We start from the raw sequence: 13394 nt of genomic DNA, 5'->3' as shown, positions 1-13394 counted from the left end.
CCACGGTCCAGCTCCCACACACAAATTTGCAAGTGTCTCATTTTGGCCCCCTCTCCCATGACCATTCACACTCAATGCTTACATCCAGGGCAAGTCTCCTGGATCTGTGCCTCCTCCCTCTCCTATCTCTAACTTTACTCTTCTTTGAAGAACTTTCCCTTCTTTCCTTTATGGATCATCCTTCCAGATTCCATTCCGATTGCCCATCTATCATGTGCCAGGCTTGTAGTAGTGGCAAATCCTCTGAGTTTTATCCACTGAAGAGAGGTGGCTTGCTCAAGACTACTCAGCCTAGATGTGGCAAAGGTGGGCATTACATCCAGGTCAGTCTGACTTCTTGTTCAATGCTCTTTCTGCCATACCAAGCTTCCTTCTGTTCTGAACTGGGAAACTACTGAGAAAGCTTCCTAGATCGCCCAGAAATGAACTCACAGCTCTCTTTAAGTCCATCTATGCCAATGGCTTATTCTTTCCCCTCAGCCCATGGACCTGTGCTTCACAGATACATAGCATATGTCAGCATCTAGATGATTTATAATTAGCCACACAGGAACAATCCCCAGTGCGGATTTTTTACCCATGTCGGGAGCCAGTACCCAACACTCAACTGACACATTATTTGACTGGGCTGTGGAACTGCAGAGAGGGGTTCTGGGGGTGAAACCTCCTTCTTTGGGGTATATGGCCTTATGCTACTCTTGCTAAGTGGTTTTGCCATGACTTGAGAGTCTATGTCAAAACTCCTTTCTTTGGACCCAGTAATTGAGAGGTGGCCCTTTGTACAAGTCTCAGATATACACACCCAAACAAGGTACCTGTGGTAGTATCCTAAGATGAAACAAGCTATCTGAATATGTGGTGAGCTCCACATCGTTGGAGGTATGCAACAGTGGCTGGCCATCCACTTGGTAAAGAGGATGTCTACATGGAATGTGGGAATGGCATTCAGAAGTATTTAAGGGTTTCTATGCATTCATATGCTCTTCTAAATTCTCTACACTCCCTCCTGCACCTCCTACAGCATATATGCACTACATGTGGCAAATTGATCTTGATTGGGATGACAAGGGCAAAGATCTGGAAAAGTAGAGACATCCTGCGAACTGGGAGCAGAACTGCTGAATCACCAGTCATTGTCACACTCTCACCTTATATCCTACCATGCTGACTCCAGACAAGGACTGGGAATCTACAAGCAGGTCTGGGACAGTGAGGGCCCAGGGTGTGAACAACCACACTTGAGGACATGTATTTATATGAGCATATGTATGTTCATGAAGATGAGCCTGTGGAGGGGGTGTAAAAGCACACACCCATGTGAACAGGTGCCCAGGCAGCCACCTGAAAGTCCCATGCACTGTGGGAGCTCATGAACAGGATAGGATACTTGAGAATGTGTCCTTGGGCGAATACAGGAGAGCTCTCATATACATATCCACTCAGATGTGTGACTAAGTGTGTGAGACCAGTTTTCCATACAGACTCCAAAGAGCAAACACCAAAGAGAACGCTGGCAGCAGCAGAAAGAAATGCAAAGGTGTTGTTTTTAGAATAATGGCGGCGGAATAGACAGACGTGTTCAGAGCCTTGTCCCGGAGCAGAAAGAAAGAACAGCTGAGGGTCGCACAAGGAGTGTTTGTTGGCTGGTTGGGAGACAGCTGAATTCCAGAAGGAGGTGGGGGACTGCGAAATGGGGTTCCCCTGACCTGGCAGCACCTACTGCGGCTGGGTCCCCTCCCGGAGCTGCGGGCTTGGACGCGGAGTCTGCGCCATCTTGATCCGGAAAGTGGAGCTTATCTGAAGCCTGAGAATCCACAACTGCAGCACCCAAGGAACGACTGCGAGCCCCAGAACAATGCTCCCCAATTGGCGCAAACACACGGGTTCAGAGGAGCTCTACACTCCACCACGGAAAGGTCAGATTTCGCCTGGGATAAGGTGAGGTCTCTGGTCCCAGCGGGAGAGAGGAACGCGCGTTTTGCGGGAGCTGGAGGACCAGGGAAGTCTGTGCCTAGAAAAATCCGTGGCTGTAGGGGCTGGCGTGATCTGTGAATGTGGAAAAGGGGTCCTCAGAGCTGCTAAGAGAAGGGCACTCTAAAAAGCAACCCATTTTGATCTGAAGTGCAGGGACACCCTAAGAATTTCAGGCAGTCCAGACTTACGCGCAGCCCCTGCGTTCCCTGGGTGCCTGGGCTTATGCGCAGTCCCGGAGTTCGCACAACTGGGCTTTTTCCTCTTGAAATTCTTGCTTCTGATTACTAAGCCCAATACATAGGATCACCCAGTTGGGGACACCCTGGGAGACTGCAGGGGAAAGTTGTTTTTCTGGAACCTGGGGATCGGAGCAGGGAGTGACCATCAGAGAGTCAGCTCTGAGGCAGCCCACTCCCACAAACCGGTAGTGAGTGCCACAGGGAAAGAAGGCTCTAACACTGCCTAGAGAGGCCATAGATAGACCCAGAAGTCAATCCAGAAACACTGCCACCCAGGGGCTGAATCAAAAATTGACTCTTGTGTAATCAAAAATAAAGGAATACGAGAAATTAAGACACACCGCCTGCTTAAAATCAGGACTGGCTTACAACACTGAAGAGCAGTGGATCGCAGGGAACTGCAATACTGTCTGGACTGAGAAACAGGCGTGCCAAACAGAAAAACAGAGGAAGTGAATGACCTTCACTACTTCACATTTTATTTTTACCTTTTATTTTTTATTTTTTATTTTTTTTTATTTTCATTTTTTGCATCTTTTAATCAAGAAACATTTTTTTCTTTTTTCATCACTTGATTTTACCTTTTTAATTATTACATTTTTATTTTCAATCCGTATTATTACTACTGCTATTTTATCTTTTCTTTTCTTTTTTTTTTTTTTAAAGTGTCATTTTATTTTCTCTTCATTTTATTTTGGGATTAGGGTTCTACATTCTATTTTTATCTTTCCTTTAGCATCGTTTTACTCTATCTCAACTCTACCTTTAGGCCATCACTCTCTTCCTAACCTCCCCCCTTTCAGTGTCCTGTTTATCTTACCCTTTTACTGCTTTAGATTTTCCCTATTTTTTCTGTTTACCCCTTGCTAAAATTTCACCCTACTTACATATCTAATCTCCAATCCCCTGCTCCAAGTCCACATATACATTTCCCTTCGCTGTCTGAGCTATCCATAAACTTGTCCTTCTCTCTGTCCTTTTGTTGTTGTTTGCTTGAATGTAGATTATATCAAATTTTTATGCTTTTTTGTGAGATTGTTTTGCTTATTCTTCTTTTGTTTATTTTTTTGTTTGTTTTGTGCTTCAGCTTTCCCTTGCCTCACTCCATATTAGTTGGTGTTGTAGTTTGTACTAATCCCCAGGCACTTGTTGCTGGCATTTGCTGGGATTAGTGATTGTTCTATTGGAGTTTTATCTCCAATATATATAGTCTGTTCCCCTTTCTCTCTTAGTCACTTTCTTGTTTCTCTTACTTTTTTTTTCTTTACTTTCCCTTTTCCCAATTTCATTTTCACACTCCTTTTTTCTTTTTTTCTTTCTTTCTTCCTTTTTTCCTCTTCTTCTTTCTCTCCTATCACCTAATTTGCCTTTCTCTGGTGGTCACCTTTATTGGAGGTTATTAATATCGTGAATACATTCCTGTTCAGTGCCTTGTGAGTTGTACCTGGTAGTGCTGTATTTTGTGCCTTTAAATCAACCCAGGAGAGAGAGAACTACATAACCAGACACCCAGAGAAGAGAGACCATGGGGAGACAAAGAGGCAGCCCGCATATGAAAGAAAAGCAGGCATCACTAGAAAAGGAAGTAAACGAAATGGAGGCAAGCAACCTTCCAGAAAAAGAATTCAGAGAAATGGTCATAAGGTGGCTGAAAAGAATGGAAGACAAATTCGACAATATGAGCAAGAACCAAGAGGAAATGAAGAAGAACCAAAATGAAAAATGAAAAATGACATCGCTGCTGTAAAGAACTCAATAGAGCCGAAACCGGTTTGGCTCAGTGGATAGAGCGTCGGCCTGCGGACTGAAGGGTCCCGGGTTCGATTCCGGTCAAGGGCATGTACCTTGGCTGCGGGCACATCCCCAGTGGGGGGTATGCAGGAGGCAGCTGATCGATGTTTCTCTCTCATCGATGTTTCTAGCTTTCTATCCCTCTCCCTTCCTCTCTGTAAAAATATCAATAAAATATATTAAAAAAAAAAAAAAAAAAAAAAAAAAAAGAACTCAATAGAAAGCATCAAGAGTAGACTACAAGAAGCAGAGGACCGCATCAGTGAGCTAGAAGACAAGATGGGAAAAAATACCCAAGTAGAGCAACTTCTAGAAAAAAAAAATTAAAAGGCAGGAGGAGAGCCTAAGGGAACTTTGGGACAACACGAAACAAAACAACATCCGCATAATAGGGGTTCCAGAAGGAAAGGAAGCTGAGCAAGGAATAGAAAACCTCTTTGAAGAAATAATAACAGAAAATTTCCCTGATATAGGGAAGAAAAAACCCACACAAATCCAAGAAGCTCACAGAGTCCCAAGCAAAATGAACCCCAAAAGACCGACGCCAAGGCACATTATAATTAAATTGGCAAACACCAACGACAAAGTAAGAATCTTAAAAGCGGCCAGAGAGAGACAGAAAGTTACATACAAAGGGACCCCCATCAGACTAGCAACTGATTTCTCAACAGAAACTCATCAGGCCAGAAGGGAATGGAATGAAATATACAAAGTCATGCAAAGGAAGGGTCTGAATCCAAGAATACTGTACCCAGCAAGGCTGTCAATCAAAATTGAAGGTGAAATCAGGAGCTTCACAGACAAAAAAGGACTAAGGGAATTTATTACCACCAAACCAGCAATGCAAGAAATGCTAAAGGGTCTGCTGTAAAAAAAAAAAAAAAAGAAAGAAAAAAACAGGAAGTGTAGAAGTAACACGGGGGTAAAGAATAGGAATGGCGACAAATAAGTACCTATCAATAATAACTTTAAATGTAAATGGATTAAATGCCCCAATCAAAAGACATAGGGTAATGGATTGGATAAGAAAACACGACCCACATATCTGCTGTCTACAAGAAACCCACCTCAGAAAAAAAGACGCACACAGACTGAGGGTGAAGGGATGGAAAAAGGTTTTCCAGGCAAATGGAACTGAAAAAAAAGCTGGGGTAGCAATACTTATTTCTGACAAATTAGATCTCAAACTGAAGGACATAACAAGAGATAAGGAAGGCCATTTCATAATACTAAAGGGAGCAATCCAACAAGAAGAAATAACTCTGGTAAACATATATGCACCCAATACAGGAGCACCCAAATACATAAAAAAACTCCTGGAGGATATCAAGGGAGACATTGACAGCAATACAATCATAGTAGGAGACGTTAATACCCCACTATCACCATTGGACAAATCCTCTAAACAAAACATCAGCAAAGAAACATCAATCCTAAATGACTCACTACACCAGATGGAATTAATTGACATCTTCAGAACATTTCACCCCAAAGCCACAGAATATACATTCTTCTCAAGTGCACATGGGTCATTTTCAAAGATAGACCATATGTTGGGACATAGGCAAAGTCTCTTCAAATTCAAGAAGATAGAAATCATATCAAGCATCTTCTCAGACCACAGTGGCATAAAACTGGAAATCAACTACAATAAAAACAACCCAAAGAAATCAAACACATGGAGACTAAACAGTATACTATTAAACCATGACTGGGTTACCAGAGAAATCAAAGAAGAAATAAAAAACATCATGACAACAAATGACAATGAAAACACTACAATCCAAAATCTATGGGACACAGCGAAAGCAGTCTTGAGAGGGAAGTTCATAGCTCTACAAGCCTACTGCAAAAAACAAGAAACAGGGGTAATAAATTACCTAACCCAACAACTCAAAGAGTTAGAAAAAGAGCAACAAGAAAAGCCCAGTGTAAGCAGAAGGAAGGAAATAATAAAGATCAGAGCACAGATAAACGACATAGAGACCAAAGAAACAATACAAAAGATCAACAAAACCAAGAGCTGGTTCTTTGAAAGGATAAACAAGATTGATGAACCTCTAGCCAGGCTCACCAAGAAGCAAAGAGAGAGGACCCAAATAAACAAAATCAGAAATGAAAGAGGTGAAATAACAACAGATCCCGCCAAAATACAAAGGATTGTTAAAAAATACTACGAACAACTCTATTCCAACAAACTGGACAACCTGGAGGAAATGGACATATTCCTAGAAAAATATAACCTTCCAAAACTCAATCAGGAAGAATCTAAACAGCTCAACATGCCAGTAACTATGGAAGATATTGAAGCAGTCATCAAAGAGCTTCCGGCAAACAAAAGCCCGGGGCCAGACGGCTTCACAGGAGAGTTCTACCAAACATTCAAGGAAGAACTAAAACCTATCCTCCTCAGACTATTTCAAAAAATTCAAGAGGAAGGAACACTTCCAACCTCCTTCTATGAAGCCAGCATCACCCTAATACCAAAACCAGATAAAGACAACACAATGAAGGAGAATTCCAGGCCAATATCCCTCATGAATGTAGATGCCAAAATCCTCAACAAAATTCTAGCAAATAGGATCCAGCAGTACATCAGAAAGATCATACACCATGACCAAGTAGGGTTTATCCCAGGAATGCAAGGATGGTTCAATATCCGAAAATCAATAAATGTAGAGCAACTACATTTTTGTTTTCAAATAAACAAATTGAAAGATAAAAATCACATAGTCATATCAATTGATGCAGAAAAAGCATTTGACAAAATCCAACACCCTTTCTTGATAAAAACTCTCAACAAGGTGGGAATAGAAGGATCAACATAATAAAAGCTATGTATGATAAACCCACAGCTAACATCATACTCAATGGGAAAAAACTAAAACCATTTCCCCTAAGAACAGGAACAAGACAGGGATGCCCACTCTCACCACTCCTGTTTGACATAGTACTGGATGTATTAGCCACTGCAATTAGACAAGAAGAAGAAATAAAAGGCATCCAAATTGGAAAAGAAGAAGTAAAGCTGTCCTTATTTGCAGATGACATGATATTGTACATAAAAAACCCGAAAGAATCCATCAAAAAACTAACAGACTTAATAAATAAATTCGGCAATGTAGCAGGATACAAAATTAACACCAAGAAATCTATGGCATTTCTATACACCAATAGTGAACTTACAGAAAGAGAGACTAAAAAAGCAATCCCATTTTCCATCGCACCAAAAAAATTAAGATACTTAGGAATAAACCTAACCAAGGAGGTAAAAGACCTATATGCAGAAAACTACAGGACACTGAAAAAAGAGATAGAGGAAGATATAAACAGATGGAAGAACATACCATGTTCATGGATTGGTAGAATCAACATCATTAAAATGTCCATACTACCCAAAGCAATCTATAGATTCAATGCACTCCCCATTAAAATACCAACGTTTTATTTCACAGACCTAGAAAGAACTCCCCAAAAATTCATCTGGAATAAAAAAAGACCCCGAATAGCCACAGCAATCCTGAGAAAGAAGAATAAAGTAGGAGGGATCTCAATACCAGATTTCAAGCTGTATTACAAAGCCACTGTCCTCAAAACAGCCTGGTACTGGCACAAGAACAGACATATAGATCAATGGAACAGAATAGAGAATCCAGATATCGACCCAAACCAATATGCGCATTTAATATTTGACAAAGGAGGCATGAGCATACAATGGAGTCAAGACAGTCTCTTTAATAAATGGTGTTGGGAAAATTGGACAGATACATGCAAAAAAATGAAACTAGATCACCAACTTACACCATACACAAAAATAAACTCAAAATGGGTACAGGACTTAAATATAAGACGGGAAACCATAAAAATACTAGAGGAATCCACAGGCAGCAAAATCTCAGACATATGCCAAAAGAACTTTTTCAGTGATACTGCCCCTAGGGCAATGGAAGCCAAAGAGAAAATAAACAAATGGGACTACATCAAAATAAAAAGCTTTTTCACAGCAAAAGAAACCATCAACAAAACAACAAGAAACCCCACTGTATGGGAGAACATATTTGCAAATGTTATCACTGATAAAGGTTTAATCTCCAACATCTACAGGCAGCTTATACAACTTAATAAAAGGAAGATAAATGATCCAATAAAAAAATGGGCAACAGACCTAAATAGAATCTTTTCGAAAGAAGACAGAAGGAAGGCCAAGAGACACATGAAAACATGCTCAAAGTCACTAATTATCCGAGAAATGCAAATCAAAACGACAATGCGATACCATCTCACACCTGTCAGAATGGCTATCATCAACAAATCAACAAACGACAAGTGTTGGCGAGGATGTGGAGAAAAAGGAACCCTCATGCACTGCTGGTGGGAATGCAGACTGGTTCAGCCACTGTGGAGAACAGTATGGAGTTTCCTCAAAAAACTGAAAATGGAACTCCCATTTGACCCAGTAATCCCACTCCTGGGAATTTATCCTAAGAAACTAGAAACACCAATCAGAAAGGATATATGCACCCCTATGTTCATAGCAGCACAATTTACCATAGCTAAGATTTGGAAACAGCCTAAGTGCCCGTCAGCAGATGACTGGATCAGAAAACTATGGTACATCTACACAATGGAATACTATGCTGCCATAAAAAAGAAGGAATTACTACCATTTGTAGGTACCTGGATGGAATTATAGAACATTATGCTAAGTGAAATAAGCCAGTCAATGAAAGAAAAATACCACATGATCTCACTCATTTGGGGATAATGAAAAACAGTATAAACTGATGAACAAAAAGATATATACAGAGGCAGTAAAGCATCAAACAGACTGTCAAATTACAGCAGTAAGGTTAGGGAGAGGTGGGGGAAATAAGAGATCAACTGAAAGACTTATATGCATGTATATAAGAGTAACCAACGGATGCAAAACATTGGGGGGTGAGGCATGTATGGGAGTGGGGTGGGGGGGGCAATGGTAAGATATGTACACATATAATACCTTAATAAAAAAATAAATAAATAAAAATAAAAATAAAAAAAAAGAAATGCAAAGGTGTTACCAAAGAACCTCAGGAGGCTGCAGTCATTTGAGGATGGGGCGACAGAAAGCAGGGTCCAACTCCTGAAAGCCTCTGCCTTTCCTCCAGGCTTTAGCATTTTGGAGATTAAGAATAAACAGTGGTGACACGTAATGTTCATGTGGTGAAATCAGCCACAGCAGAAAGAAAAGTTGGCAGTTAAGAAAAAAAAAAACTTTGAAAAGAGAGTGAGGCTCTTAGTAATAAGGCTCCACCAAAGCCTATACCCAAGACAATCAACAACCAGTGAGTGTATGATGAAACCACAGTAGACCCTAATGATGAAGAGGTGGCTTATGATGAAGCTACAGATGAACTTGCTTCTAACTGCAACAAACTTCTTCCAAGGTTGTCATTACAACATCAGCTAGACCTCATGGGAGAATAGTACAACTCTGTGAACAGTTCTCCACAGTTAACCAAACTCACATGTTTGTTACAGAAGACTGGCTCTGAAAAAAAAATATTCCACAGTTCATCTCAGGAGATTTCACAGGTCTGATCAATATTAATGAAGATCGTAAAACACCAAGTGGATCAATTCTTAGTCACTTGCCAAATGGATCAAATGAGCAGTTTTCATCTGTATAAAGAAATTAAGAGCCCTAACCAGATTGGCTCAGTAGATAGGGCATCGGCCTGCGGACTAAACTGTCCTAGGTTCGATTCTGGTCAAGGGCATGTACCTTGATTGTGGGCACATACCCAGTAGGGGGTGTGCAGGAGGCAGCTGATCGATGTTTCTAACTTTCTATCCCTCTCCCTTCCTATCTGTAAAAAAATCAGTAAAATATATATATATTAAAAAAAAAAAACAAGGAACTAAGAGAAGAGGCAAGGACACCACAGAACACATACCTAAAATAATTCTGAATAATTTTACAATACGGCTGGATCATTCTGTTGGATGGGTGTTTGCATCTCTCTTTCCCCATGATTCTCAATTTATCAGAAGGCAGGTTGCCACATTCCACAATCAATGGGATTATATCTTCCTCAGATTTCACAGATACATATTGAAGAGTGAAAAGAAAGTGGAAATTCAAGGACTCAGGCCATGTTTTACCTTAAAATTAAGGTCTCTTCAGAAAGGAACATTTGATTCTAAATATGGAAAATATGAATGGGTCCATAAGCCCCCAGAAATGGATAAAAGTAGAAGAAAATTCCATTTATAAAGTACTGAAGGAATAGTATTAGATTTGGCTGAGCAGGCCTATCTTAAATTTGTGACAGAAGACTCTTCAAAATGGTATTTATTTATTTCATACACCTTTCGTGTTTAGACAAATTACCAAGTGCCATGAATTACCAATCACTGTTTCTGTAGGAAATACAAATAAAACTCATTTTGGTGAGAGGTTTTTTTTTTAAGTATGTGAGGACAAGGACTCAGGAAAAGCATAGTGTCCCTTGTTGGACCATTACTGGGAGACTAACCTCTATAAGGCTTCCCTGTTTATCAGGGACTTTACTGCCCATGATTTGCTTTGCCTCCCATAGAAGCCCTGTGGGTAGGTTAGACAGTGTTATTACCACGTGTGTGGATGTGTGTGTGTGTGTGTGTGTGTGTGTGTGTGTGTGTATGTGTGGCATGTGTCTAGATGCCCTGTCTGTGGTTGCTATTAGATGCTACCAGAGACAGGTTATGTTTAGATTTTGCCACAGAATAAGGGGAGATTACAGTCTATTACATAGACCATGTATAGATCCAGTTGTGTCCTGACCCCCTGTGTGGCCTTGAGCACATCCCCTCCCTGCTTGAGCTTCAGTTTCCTCACCAGTAGTTTGGAGGGAGGAACAGATGACTTCTACAGGCCTTTCCATCTTTGATATTGTGTGACTATCTACCTACCTTAAAAGAGGAAAGAATTGAAGGCCAGCAGCTAGTATTGCTCTCTCAAAGTCACCCAGAAGTCATGGCTGAGATGAAGCTCTAGCCAGATTCTCTACCTCCTAGGCCAGTCCTCTCCAGGAAATGATATGCACATTTGATACAAGAGAGTGACATGAGAGAGGATCCATGTTCTGGGTACTTGCTATATACATAACACCATGCTAGGTGCTGGAAGGGGGGAAAAGAACACATCAAATAAACAGTTGTGTGTGTGTGTGTGTGTGTGTGTGTGTGTGTGTGTGAAAGTGTGAGGATGGGATGGGGACACTCATATGTGTGCTTAGTTGTTCTGAGTGACCATAGATACCTTCCGGGCCTACAGATCTCCAGGGAAGACACATATGGAACTATTTATACTGGGTTCATCTCACATCCAAGCATCTTGTCCCTTGGCTGCCTCTAAACCTCAATGCAGCTCAAAGCAGTCTTGGGCCCTGGCTTGACTTCTTGCCACCTTCCAGTATCCTTGGCTTCTAAGGTGTCATCCTTCAGCTCCCAAATGGATCGCTTCTCATCCTAGACTCAGGCAGGTCCAGAGTAGAGAGCTGGGGGTGGAGGCTGTAGCAAAAGAGCAGATATGACCTGAGACCTTAACCCTGGAGTTTCCAAATATGGAATAATCCTTGTTCTTTGCTCTGGTGCTCTGTGTACAGTTCAGAAATCTGCTTCTAACAAGTCATGTGTGTTGACCACCCACTTCATGCCAGTTACTTTAAAGACAACTTCCCCAAATCCTTATGACATCTCTGTGAGGCAGGCACTGATTTTGCAGAGTAGGAAACTGAGAGGACTTGCTCAAAGGCACACAACTAGTGTGTGTGTGTGTGTGTGTGTGTGTGTGTGTGTGTGTGTGTGTGTTGAGTGGGGGTAGGGATGTGGAATTCAAACCCAAGTTTCTCTGTTTCTCCACTCCTCATGCCTCCCCAGCTGAGGGAGAGCTCCATATGGTGTGGGATGCCAGGGACTCAGTTTCCCCATCAGAACTCCGAGAAGGTTGAATTAGATTATCTAAAAGGGCCCTTTCAGCTATGGCAGACTGTCACAGCCATGACCCTCTTTGCCATGCAATTGCTCGCAAAGGATCCTGGCTCAGAGAGGGAAGGAAACTAAGAGTAGTCCATGCCTCAACTGGGCTCACAAGCCCAGAAGGCCTGCCTATCTGACTGGGGCCTCAAAGCAGTAGCATTGGAAAAGGAAACACAAAACTCAAGTGTGTGTGGTGGTCTGGCAGGCTGCCTCCTTTCCCTGAGATCTAACCAAGTGTTGATTGGCATCTGCCACAGCCCTGTATGTACATGTGCATGTACATGTCTTTACACTGGGTGCATGCTTCTGTATGTCTACATAATTTTGTATATGTTCCTGGGTCCATGTCTGTCTGCATGCTGTGCTTATACATGGGAAGGCATGTGTTAGTGTGCAAGTGTGCCTACTTCTGTATGTGCATACAGGCATTTGTATGAGAGTTTACATGTTTATGTCTGTGCATTGTCTATGTGTGCATGTGCATTTGCATGTGTTTGTCTCTATGTGGGTGTGTATGCAAGCTTGAATGGCATGTGTATGTGTAGCTGAGAGTGTGCACAAACATATGTGTACATTCTGTTTGTGTAATATACACATGAGTTAATGTGTGTGTGAGTGCTAGTGTCTAGGACCTGGGCTAGAGGTCCCTGGCCTTTCTTGGGGTTTTCTTACCCCAACAATTTCTAAGAGGTTAGCACGGGCTGGGGATGTTTTCTGGGAGTCTAAAAAGATTGGGGTAATGAGCATAAAGGGATTTAAATCTATGTCAGGCACCCAAAATGGTTGGCCAGGGTGGTGGTAGTGCCATTCGGGCATCAAACCTCTCAAGCACTTTCACTTTCCCCTTGCCCTATCCTTATCATTAGACCTATCCTCCATACCCATCCTCACTGCCATCATAGCTACCTTACTTGACTCCATATCACCATGTGGACCCTTCCACATTGTTGTTACCTGAGACTGCTAGAACACTTTCCTTAGAACCATCCATTTAATTATATCCATACTTTATTAAAATTTCCCTGGCCCCTAATGCAACAGTCTTCAGACTTTGGAATTTCATGGATGGGGAAGACAATCTATATATATAAAATTCCAGCGACCACAATGCCATCACGACTGGAATGAACAGAGACCAGAACACCATGGCCTCTTGCCCAGGCCAGCCTTGCCCCCCAGTGGGGACCCCCACCCTGATGGAGGCGTGGCCAGCCTGCAAACTGCTTGTGGCCCCTCACCCCAGCTGGCCCCGCCCCCCCAGCAGAGACCCCCACCTGGATCCAGGGCCCCCATCAGGGCAGGCCAGCTGGTCCCCACCCGTGCACCAGGCTTCTATTCCTATATAATAAAAAGGTAATATGCAAATTGACCCTAAAGGTGGAATGACCA

At 41.9% G+C, this 13394-nt stretch overlaps 1 pseudogene across 1 annotated transcript; it reads left to right on the top strand.

The window, feature by feature from the left end:
* Positions 1-212: 212 nt before the first annotated feature.
* Positions 213-10260, top strand: LOC308240122 (ribosome production factor 1-like; annotated as a pseudogene). The gene is made up of 3 exons: positions 213-323; positions 9048-9667; positions 9869-10260. The product of its transcript is annotated as a ribosome production factor 1-like (transcript).
* The last annotated feature ends 3134 nt before the right edge of the window (positions 10261-13394 follow it).

This window comes from Plecotus auritus, assembly GCF_963455305.1.
Source record: "Plecotus auritus genome assembly, chromosome: X".
Taxonomy (NCBI): domain Eukaryota; kingdom Metazoa; phylum Chordata; class Mammalia; order Chiroptera; family Vespertilionidae; genus Plecotus; species Plecotus auritus.
This window is presented reverse-complemented; position numbering and strand designations above follow the sequence as displayed.